Here is a 12,239-nt window from a genome sequence, read left to right as displayed (position 1 = left end):
GCCCAGGGGCCCTGACCTCCAGGGGGCCCCCATTGGTTTTTGTTAGTCACTCTCAGATATCATATTAACATGGCATAAGTCATGGCAAAATGTGTAGCATTGAAGGAAATTAGCTGTAAAACTGTACAACAACAAAAAAACTCTAAAGAAAGCGTATTTGTTTACCTTTGGTTAATAAAATACTTTTTCTGCTAACAGAACACTCTGTATGTATCGTTTTTAAACCCCGGTGCTGAGTTAATGTGTAGCGGCTAATTGCATAGCTAATAGGTGTTACGTGTTTTTAGATCGACTGAGGTGAATGCATCTGCTGGGGTAATAGCTATAGGTTATAGAGTTATAGGATCTCTATGGCTCTGCCAGTCACAATGAGGATGCATACTTTTCACACTTGTTTTCAGAGTTCTATCTTCCCCAAGCAATATTAATATGTACATGAGAAACAAAGGAACAAGTACAAAGCGTTCATAATAAAACTTGCCGAACTTTTCTGTGGAATGAACTGCAACTCTTCGATATAACGCCACAATATGAAATACCAAATAAGATAGTAGGTCTGCTACCGTCTTGGTGGCATTATTATTTGTGAGTTTATGTTTTCTGCTTTCTGTGCCTTTTTAGATATAGGGTGAAAACTTTTCAAACCTCACTGCTACAAAAATCAGGCTTGCGTTTGGATAGCGGGTAAGGTATTTTCACACCTAGAAAAATAACAAAGAGATTGTTGCCATTTCATGTTAAATGTTCCCCTTCTAGCAATTTTCTAAATGTCACCTGTAATTGTGTGCTCGCTCTTGCTCCTAAAAGCCTGAGAAACGCTCTCTGACATAACCCAGCATGTACCGAGGTCCAATCAGTGGCCAGCAGCAACCTACCAGCAAACCTGCCTTATTTTATGGTACACGGAAGGCAGTGGAGGCTGCTGAGGGGAGGATGGCTCATAATAACGGCTGGAATGGAGTGAATGGAATGGCATCAAACACCTGGAAACCATGGAAACCATGTGTTTGATGTATTTGATACCATTCCACCTATTCTGCTCCAGCCATTACCACGAGCCCGTCCTCCACAATTAAGGTGCAACCAACCTCCTGTGATGGCGGGGGGCAGAAAGGCATTGTGCAACAGTGACAGATTGTCAGTACCAGGCCACCAGGAGTCCTGTCAAAGCCTCCCCCTATCCCTGTACCATCTTCATTGTGTGGGGAAGAAGTGTCGCCCACATCACTACCCTTAATGCACACGATGCTCAGGGCTATAAGAGTCACAGCTGTCACTTAGCTGTCAGAGGACATTAGTCCTACAGGAATGTGTAAGATCCTAGCCTGGGAACAATGGAGGGTTTCTCAAACCCTTGGAGAGCCGTATTGATTGATGTGGCGTCTCTGTTCTTTAAGACAGGCTACCTTGTGCAATGTAAAGGGTTATTGCTATTCTGTTTTATAACAAACTAATCTAATAGGTTGGCTAATGACAATCTGAAAGCGCATTAAAGCTCCAAAACCCCAGGCTACATGGATAGAATACTATTGAGCGAGCTATTTTGGGAAACCTTTGGAAAGCAATTTAGTTCTCCGATAATCTCTCAAATGCCCAGACAACATAATGTCCCTGGCTGCCATGTGAGAGGAGCCCCCTGCCGTGGCTGCCAGTATTGGGCTGTTCAGATGTTCGTTGTGGGGTTGCGTGACGATGGTGGCAGGCAGGAGATGGAAGTGGGGAGTGCTATAGAGTGGTGCTGTTTTCCTCCGCCCTTGGGGCTCTCTCACAGGGCCCAGCTCGCTGCTACGCTGCTACGCTGCTCCCTATTGGCTGTCAGCTGACAAAGTTGATGCCGAACTGGTCACGACAGTCTGTTCACATCCTCCCCCGACTAATGTCCCTCACATCCTCTCTCTCTCTGTCACAAAGTTTCCCTCAAAGACAAGTTAGACATCTGTTTCATCAGTACACATTGTCGTTTTACCTTCCCGAGTTGAAAGAAATTGTTCCTCAAACACATTATTTCAGAATTGAAACCCACAGGGATGAATACTGGTGACTGATATTAGCAGCAGGATGCATTGGATATTTCCTCTACTTGGCGACGTGAGTTTAAGTGATGCAAAAAAAAAAAGACAATCAGACTGACCGCTAATGACCACTATGCGTTGGTCATCGCTGGGTCTGATCAGATGCTCCGATGACACGCTAATGGTAATATATGTAACTTTGACTATTTAACGAACGTTGTACAATGACAGCAACAAGCTGAATTACATGTCCAACTTATAATGACTTTATTACATACAAATTATTACAACTTTCTAGGGAATTTGAAGTCAAAAGCTGTCAGCTGTTTAGCAGGCAAACCAAGGCTGGGATGGCACTGGAGTGTATGAGGTCCAGCTGATTTGAGGAGCGGGTCTGACATTGGCTAATATATCATCTTTGAGGTGGAAGCATATGGTTTTTCATGTGTCCAGAGCACTGTGTCCTGTATGCACGCGGCGTTGCATTTGCACAATGTTACATTTTGTTGCATCTCTTATCCATCTCTATCCAAAAAGTATACCGTGCGTAAGTTATTTGATATTTGGTACGGTGTCCATATTAGGACAACCTCAGTATTCTGACATATCAAATGGCCGTCACCAGGAGGTGAGTTATCATGTCAAAGACCAGGGTAACCCTGACAGGAGAGTGTACAGCAGTAAGAGGTGCTCTGTTCAGATGTTTCCCTGTTGCCTATAGCGACGAGATGACCGTCTCCCTGAGCAGAGCCAGACATAGGTCATCGGAGAGGTCACACCACTAAGACCCGAGCTGTGGCTCCAGCTGCAGACGAGTTGGAATCCGACCGCGAGCTGAGATTAATGGCTGAGGCAGTGGCACAGCGCTGTGTCCTCCAGACTTACCTGTCAGCACCTTAAACACCCAACTGCTCTGTCACAACCACTTTGCCCCCTCGTCACCTCAGTGCTCGAGCAGCACTGGAAGAAAGCTGTTTCCGACTACCGTCTGCTCGGCTGTGACATCCCTTTTTAAGTACTGATCAATTGAATCTTTGGCCCTTTCACTGGGAGAGGAGTATACTGGTTACTATAATGGTTACAAAGGGAGAAAACAATTGGAATACAGATCAAAGGCTCAAATTGACCTCAGCCAGGTGCAACACTCCCAGAATACAGCTTTGATCTGTATACCCGCCCAGATGGCTGCTCTGTTGACAACAGATAATACAATGTCAGGCGGTTTTAAAAGGGATAGACAAACCATTTTTTTTTTTTGAATATTTCTGTATCGAATATGAATAATGTGAATAATGCGCTTTTGGCCACCACAATACCTGCGTAGAGACTATTTTAAACTGTCAGAGGGAGGGAGAGTCTGGCAGCATTCTATTGCGTGGTGACCTTTCATTTGTAACGATAAACGTACAGGACAACAGAACAACAGTGCTCTTTTGGAGAGCTGCTCCCTCTGTGCAGTGGACGTTGATCTTCTGTGGCAGCTGGTGCACGTTTGAAGGTGTGGCAGTGCTGCGGCTGCCTGTCGCTTCACACTCCCTGCCTCTTACTCACTGTGGGCACCCGTCTGTCGACACGGCAATGGACCCGGCAACGGCCCCAGATCAAACTAATATAAAAACGAATATAACCCATTTAGTGTAAGATCTATTTGAATATTTTGAAAAACACACCATTTTCAGGACAAAAAGTGTATTGGCTGTATTGACATAGACAAGACTTGCAGTAGTTTATCTTGTTTTTCCAGTGGTTTCTGAGCTTGCTGTTTGTCATGTTAACTAGCCCGCATGCAGCATATGAAGAGGCTGATTGTGACTGTGACTCAGTCTGTGAGTGATTGAGCCTCTTTCTGTCTCCTCAGATTATATCATTTGCAAAGGCCAGCAGATTCATCCGTCCCTCTTCCTTCCTTTCTCAAACGGCGTGCTGATAAATGTCATCCGCCGGGATAACTTCCTGTTCTCCTCCTACACGGTGGTTTGTTCCCATGAAGGCATCTTCCTTCAAAGGTAAACGAAATGATCCTGTACAGTAAATAGACTGTTTCTCAATTGTTGTCATATACACCTTTTCAAAATAGGGTTGACACACTTCATCGTATTCCGATCCACAGTCAATGTCATGCCAACGTGTGGAGCGCAACAGCATCACGCGTCTCATTCTTCTCATGATCTCTTCTATTGGCTTTTAATGGACTCTATTGTGTATTGATACATTGTCTCCATATCCCAAAACTTGATGGTTTCTCTCCAAAGGAGTATATTCTGTGCCTTTCGGAAGTGTTCAGACCCTTGATAAGGGGGGGGGGAAACGATTTAATACATTTTAGAATAAGGCTGTAACTTAACAAAATGTGGCAAAAAGTCAAGAGGTCTGAATACTTTCCGAATGCAGTGTATTTGTCGATATGTCCTTTTTGAGCTAAATATATTCTCTCCCTGTTCTGTTTACCCTCTTTATTACCACATCCAGCGTCTCTGTGTCTGCTCTAGGGTTGCATATTCTGCCTACTTTCCCAAAATTCCCAGGTTTTTCAGAAATCCTACTTCATCTTCGAAACAGGATTTCTAGAAAACCTGGGAATTTGAACTTTGCAACCCCTATCTTTGCTCTGCACCTGCTTGTTTCATCTAGTATGATGAGGGTTTATCATGGACCAGCAGCCTTGCTGCCTTAATAACTTCTTCTGCATGTAAGCAGCTGCTTTAATGGAAGCAGACATTGATGTTGTGATGGTGGTGCTCCTCCAGACCCAGGCGATAATGGATCCTAGGCCAGTCCACAATGGGGACTGCTTCTGGCACAGTGAGAAGCAATTTGAGGAAGTTCAATAAGTCATTACCTGTAGATGTTTTATCATAAAGCAGATCTAGGCAGGGGCCCATTAAGCATGGAATTCCCAAAATAGGAGCGCTACCCTGGAGCTCTTAAACGCAAGACACTTTGCTCAATTGGCAAATCAAGTGTCTATGCTATAGCCTTTGTACTGTTGGCATGGTGTGCAGTGACTTCGGAAAGTATTCAGACCCCTTGACTTTTCCCACATTTTGTTACGTTACAGCCTTATTCTAAAAGGGATTAAATAAAACAATTTCCCCAGCAATCTACACACAATACCCCATGATGACAAAGCGAAAACAGGTTTTTGGAAATGCAAATGTGTTAAAAACAAAAACCAGGAATATCGTATTTACATAAGTATTCAGACCCTTTGCTATGAGACTCGAAATTGAGCTCAGGTGCGTCCTTTTTCCGTTGATCGTCCTTGAGATGTTTCTACAACTTGATTGGAGTCCACCTGTGATAAATTAAATTGATTGACATGATTTGGAAAGGCACACACCTGTCTATATAAGGTCCCACAGTTGACAGTGCATGTCAGAGCAAAAACCAAGCCATGAGGTCGAAGGAATTGTCTGTAGAGCTCCGAGACAGGATTGTGTTTAGGAACAGATCTGGGGAAAGGTACCAAAACATTTCTGCAGCACTGAAGGTCCCCAAGAACACAGTTGCCTCCATCATTCTTAAGTGGAAGAAGTTTGGAACCACCAAGACCCCTCCTAGAGCTGGCCGCTTGGCCAAACTGAGCAATCGGGGAAGAAGGGCCTTGGTCAGGGAGGTGACCAAGAACCCAATGGTCACACTGATAGAGCTTTAGAGTTCCTCTGTGGAGATGGGAGAATCTTCCAAAAGGACATCCATCTCTGCAGCACTCCAACAATCAGGCCTTTATGGTAGAGTGGCCAAACAGAAGCCACTCCTCAGTAAAAGGCACATGACAGCACACTTGGAGTTTGCCAAAAGGCACCTAAAGACTCTCAGGCCATGAGAAACAAGATTATCTTGTCTGATAAAACCAAGATTGAACTCTTTGGCCTGAATGCCAAGCGCAACATCTGATGGAAACCTGGCACCATCCCTACAGTGAAGCATGGTGGTGGCAGCATCATGCTGTGGGGCTGTTTTTCAGCGGCAGGTTTGAGACAAATATGAATGGAGCAAAGTACAGAGAGATCCTTGATGAAAACCTGCTCCAAAGCGTTCAGGACCTTAGACTGGGGCGAAGGTTCACCTTCCAACAGGACAATGACCCTAAGCACACAGCCAAGACAATGCAGCAGTGGCTTCGGGACTTGAACCCGATCGAACATCTCTGGAGAGACCTGAAAATAGCTGTGCAGCAACGCTCCCCATGCAGAGAAGAATATGAGAAACTCTCCAAATACAGGTGTGCCAAGCTTGTAGTGTCATACCCAAGAAAACTCAAGGCTGTAATCGCTGCCAAAGGTGCTTCAAAAAAGTAGTCTGAATGCTTATGTAAATGTGATATTTCTGATTTATTTTTTAATAAATTAGCAACAATTTAAAAAAAAAGAGTTATGTGGTATTTGTGTGTAGATTGATGAGGGAAAAAACTATTTCATCAATTTAAGAATATGGCTGTAACCTCACAAAATGTGCCCCTGTTGAGCTGCTGCCTGTAGCTACGCCCTACTGGAGCCCTATAAGTATTATGGGTAATACTTTCTATGAAGTACATATGTATAATGCTTTACAACGTACTTTATGACTACGTATCATCTTTTGCAATTATTTTCTCCCTTATACTAACATGGAAATAGTTATTTTTTGTGTGCATCATGACACCAACCATATCAATTGAGACTACAATCTCCTGACTGAATCTGAACTGTAAACCGATCCAGCCGTCTAGCTATTTGCCAAATTGACCTAACTTGTTCTCAACTGGCCTACCTGGTTAAATTAAGGTAAAATAAATAAACTGTTCACCAAATATAGGGTACTGAAAGCAGTGAGTCTGACATGTTTTTAAAGGTTCGGAGTCCAAGTGTTGTCCTCTTAGGAGGTTAGGTTTTTACCAAAGGTTGCATATTACTTGTACAGTGTGCTGAGTGCAGCTGACAGCTGGGGACCACTGGAGTGCACTGAAGAGCCAGCCAGGACACCATCGGTTTTCAGCCAGGTCCGATCTGTCACTAGAGATTTCCAAGGCGAGGTCTGAGCAGAACACAATTCGTTATTGTAACATTGTTCATCCTTGAGTTCATTGGCGGGGATGTGTGGAAATGTGACATTTAGTATTTTTTTGAATCAAGCTGTTACTAATGTTTATTAAACTTTGTTTCTGTTTCTGTTGACTTGTTTGTTCATAATAAGTGCAGGTTGTTATATGCCATGGGCTGTTACACTGTGCTGAGAGATTTATACAGTAATGCGCTTTGCATTACACTATGCGCTATACAGAAGACCTTATACATTATTACACACAGCTGGCTCATAGCGCTATCCTTTGTACATTGTTCTTTCAGTTACAAATATAACATATCCATGAGCAAGAATCAAAACAACATTTAGAATATTAGATGGACAGCATGGAATAACAATGGTAATCTACAATACCTTATAGGTAATATAATGTCTAGGCACAGTATGTATTTTACCTGAAAGAGATGCTTCTGTGAAAGGACTAATGTATTCTAGGACCTGCAGCATCTTTAGTAACGTTTCACCTTACGCTGAACTGATCTGAGTATCTTTTGCTAGAAAAAAAAAACATTTTCCTTCTGTCTAGACAGGGGCTGGATGGATGACATGTGGTGCGTGAGTGAGTTCTGCATTTCGGATGCCACAATGCACCTGTAGAAGAATGAAGGTCTCCTGGAGGGGCCTCATCACTGCCACCCAGACTGAGATGGCCTGTCAGAGCACCACTGCGCTCGGCACAGAGTGAGCTCCAGGCAGTACCAGTACCATCTCAGAGCAGAACCTTTTGAACCGTTTGCTAAAAAAAATCCATGTTCCAACACACTTGCGTCATGGTGACAGCTCGGAAGTCGATGAGCGAGAGAGAGAGAGAGAGAGACGGGGAGGCAAGGATAGAAAGAAAGAGGAGGGAGGGACTTCAGGCTGCCCAAGTAACAGTCATCTCGGCCTGACCATAGTTTGTAAAAAAAAAAAGAACTACTGTATTGGAACAAAATGTATTTTAACAGCTCCCAGTTGTAAAGTTTATGCACCGGAATGTGTTGGAGTACGTGCTAGCACAGGTCTGGGTCAGAGAAGGGATTGCTTTCCATGGAATCCCCCTCCCGAGAGAGAATAGAATGCCTGAAGTCCTGCTACTGGGTCTGAAGTATACCCCCACCAACACAACAGGTTAATTATACTGTCAGGTCCAAAATTATTGCCACCCTTGATAAAGATGAGCAAAAAAGTCTGCATGAAAAAATTCTGAGCTATATTGTATTTAAAAAAGAAAATGCACAATTCTATGATTTTATCCTAATGCAATTGCTTGGAGAAAGAAATGTTGTTTAGCAAGTAATAACAGTTATTCTCAAAAAGATAGGGGTCAAAATTATTGGCACCTTTGTTTTCAATACCTTTCAATGCCTCCTGGGGCCCTTATTAAGATTGAAGGCATCATAAGCTTTACCCAGTACCAGGGCATTTTAGCTACAAACCTGGTTGCCTCCATAGCCGTGGGAAGTACGGGTGCCGAGTGTACTGCAGCACCCCCTGAAAAATCGTAATAAAACACAAATATTAATAAAAACATTTTTGGGGGAAATACATTTTTTCACAAATGTAGTGCACTGGACTTTTATTAGCAGACCAATTTATTTATTTAACTAGGCAAGTCAGTTAAGAACAGATTCTTATTTACAATGACGGCCTACCCTGACCAAACTCAGACAACACTGGGCCAATTGTGCGGCGCCCTATGGGACTCCCAATCACGGCTGGTTGTGATACAGCCTGGAATCAAACCAGGGTCTGTAGTGACCCCTCTAGCACTGAGATGCAGTGCCTTAGACCGCTCCCCCACTCGGGAACCAGACAACACAAGTATAAAAATGTTTGCTGCTTTGGCAGGAAAGGTACTTGTATAGTTAAGAACAGTATCTTGCAGGATTCAATAGGTGGAATTGTAAGAGTTGTTGCCCTGTCCTTTTCTCTGTGATCTTCATTCTAATTGAATCCAGAAAGAACAAAACCCTGTCCTCAAACATTTACATCAAAAGGTGCAAAGTTATGGTCAAAGACCCAAAACATCCAAATCAAATTCAATATTTTTCTTGATCAAATACAAACATGCAAAAACAACCACTTTTTGTGCAATATTAATGTGCCAACCTTACAAACCACTTAATATAAATGTACATTACTGTATTGTACATAGGCTGGTCATCTACGTTTGTACCTGTAGACTCTCCATCAGCATAAAGGAAAACAATGTGCAATACAGTAACTGAGTACATTGAGACATCAAGTGGTGTGTGATGATGTGATGTGATGATGTGGCTCAGTTGGTAGCACATGGTGCTTGCAACGCTAGGTTTATGGGTTCGATTCCCATGGGGGACCAGTATGAAGAAGTATTAAATGTATGTACTTGCACTGTAAGTTGCTCTGTGTAAGAGTGTCTACTCAAAGGAATGAAAGAAAACATTTCAGTTTTCACATAGAAATAAGTTGCATTTGCAAAGTATTTCCAGAAACTGGAAAATGTATATCAAGCAAGTATTTTTATATTACACAAGTATTATCAGATGAACTGTTTTGTAGAGATAATTATCAGACTCAAGTTACAAATGCTCCCCTTTTGCCCCCAACAATGCGAACCTGTATGTGGGACAATTTGAGGAAGCAAATGTATTAGTAAAAAATAATATATTTGTCCCAAAAAATGTTGCGTACAATATAGCTCAAAAAAATTGTTGGGAAGAGATTTTGATATACAGTACCATTTCCATGGCACATTGTTTATAAACTGATATGCAAAATGACCATGGATTCAAAACTTATTATACAAATTTCTTGCAACCAATAGAATGTTATTTACAGTTGAAGTCAGAAGTTTTACATACACCTTAGCCAAATACCTTTAATCTCAGTTTTTTCACAATTCCTGACATTTAATCCTAGTAAATATTCCCTGTGTCAGTTAGGATCACCACTTTATTTTAATAATGTGAAATGTCTGAATAATAGTAGAGAGAATGATTTATTTCAGCTTTTATTTCTTTCATCACATTCCCAGTGGGTCAGAAGTTTACATACACTCAATTAGTATTTGGTAGCAATGCCTTTAAATTGTTTAACTTGGGTCAAATGTTTCGGGTAGCCTTCCACAAGCTTCCCACAATAAGTTGGGTGAATTTTGGCCCATTTCTCCTGACAGAGCTGGTTTAACTGACTCAGGTTTGTAGGCCTCCTTGCTCGCACATGCTTTTTCAGTTCTGTCGACAAATTTTCTATAGGATTGAGGTCAGGGCTTTGTGATGGCCACTCCAATTCCTTGACTTTGTTGTGCTTAAGCCATTTTGCCACAACTTTGGAATTATGCTTGGGGTCATTGTTCATTTGGAAGACCCATTTGCGACCAAGCTTTAACTTCCAGACTGATGTCTTGAGATGTTGCTTCAATATATCGACATAATTTTCCCGCCTCATGATGCCATCTATTTTGTGAAGTGCACCAGTCCCTCCTGCAGCAAAGCACCCCCACAAAATGATGCTGCCACCCCCGTGCTTTACGGTTGGGATGGTGTTCTTCGGCTTGGTCAACAATGGTCATTAAGGCCAAACAGTTCTATTTTTGTTTCATCAGACCAGAGGACATTTCTCCAAAAAGTACGATCTTTGTCCCCATGTGCAGTTGCAAACCGTAGTCTGGCTTTTTTATGGCGGTTTTGGAGCAGTGGCTTCTTCCTTGCTGAGCGTCTTTTCAGGTTATGTTGATATAGGACTCGTTTTACTGTGGATATAGATACTTTTGTACCTGTTTCCTCCAGCAACTTCACAAGGTCCTTTGCTGTTGTTCTGGGATTGAGTTGCACTTTTCGCACCAAAGTACGTTCATTTCTAGGAGACAGAACGCGTCTCCTTACTGAGGGGTATGACGGCTTCGTGGTCCCATGGTGTTTATACTTGCGTACTATTGTTTGTACAGATGAATGTGGTACCTTCAGGTGTTTGGAAATTGCTCCCAAGGATGAACCAGACTTGTGGAGGTCTAAAAAAAAAATCCTGAAGTCTCGGCTGATTTCTTTTGATTTTCCCATGATGTCAAGCGAAGAGGCACTGAGTTTCAAGGTAGGCCTTGAAATACATCCACAGGTACACCTCCAATTGACTCAAATGATGTATTTATATGTGTATGTATATATGTGTATGTAAATGTGTGTGTGTGTGTATGTATATATATGTATGTATGTATGTATATGTATGTATGTATATGTATGTATGTATATATATGTATGTATGTGTGTATATATATATATATTTTTTTTTATTTTTTTATTTTTTTGGTATTTATTTATATATATATATATTTGCAAAAAAAATATGGGGGATTGGAAGTTATGTAGACAATTACATTGACGGAAACTACAATCTATCTACAATATTAAAGCTGATTTACCCCCTAAAAAAATACAAAATAAAAACATAGCTCAGTATATGTATTATTAATTTTATACATGATTTTTTACTTATCTTTATCAAGGGCGCCAATAATGTTGGACCAACTACGCTTCTTAGGTGTTGGACAACACAAGTGATCAAATATAAATGAGCGAATGTATAAACAGTAGAAAGACGATGATCACGTGCACTGAAACAAGCCATGGATAAATAATGCACATTTCTATTAAACACCTTGTTGTTTGATGAGGATTCCCTCAGTCACACTATTTATTATTGATGCCGCCGCTACTGTTGGCAAAACCCCAAAAGGGATTGCAAACTGAAGCTTTTCTGTTCAATCATTGTTCTGTTGTGTAACTCTAGATCTGTAAAATGATTAAAATGTTTAAATAAAACATGTATAATAGCGACCACAGTATACATGTTACTGTGAATGAGAGTTGATGTAATCACGAGAGAGGATGTTTTGTGTAGGTTAAGGTCTGTCACTTTAAAATGGGGAGGACTGGAGGATTTTCTAGAAGTATTATGAACGTCATGGAAAATCTGTAGAAGTAGACTATGCGTAAACAGTGCTCCGGTGTTCCCTAAAAACGATGAACTATAAACACGTTAGTGTTTAGACAGAATAAACACTGCTATGCATTCAATCAACTGGGTGGCCTCGATGTAGCGTTCAAAAAGTTGAAAGTTGAAAGTTTAGCTGAAGATCAGCAAGCCAAGAGGCTGTAGGTCCTCTCAAACTGCCAGCTGTGCTCAAAGTTATGTCCGGAAAAG

The sequence above is a fragment of the Salmo trutta genome, chromosome 20 (assembly GCF_901001165.1).
Source record: "Salmo trutta chromosome 20, fSalTru1.1, whole genome shotgun sequence".
Classification (NCBI taxonomy): Eukaryota; Metazoa; Chordata; class Actinopteri; order Salmoniformes; family Salmonidae; genus Salmo; species Salmo trutta.
The sequence above is the reverse complement of the archived record's forward strand: the minus strand, read 5'-3'. Positions refer to the sequence as shown.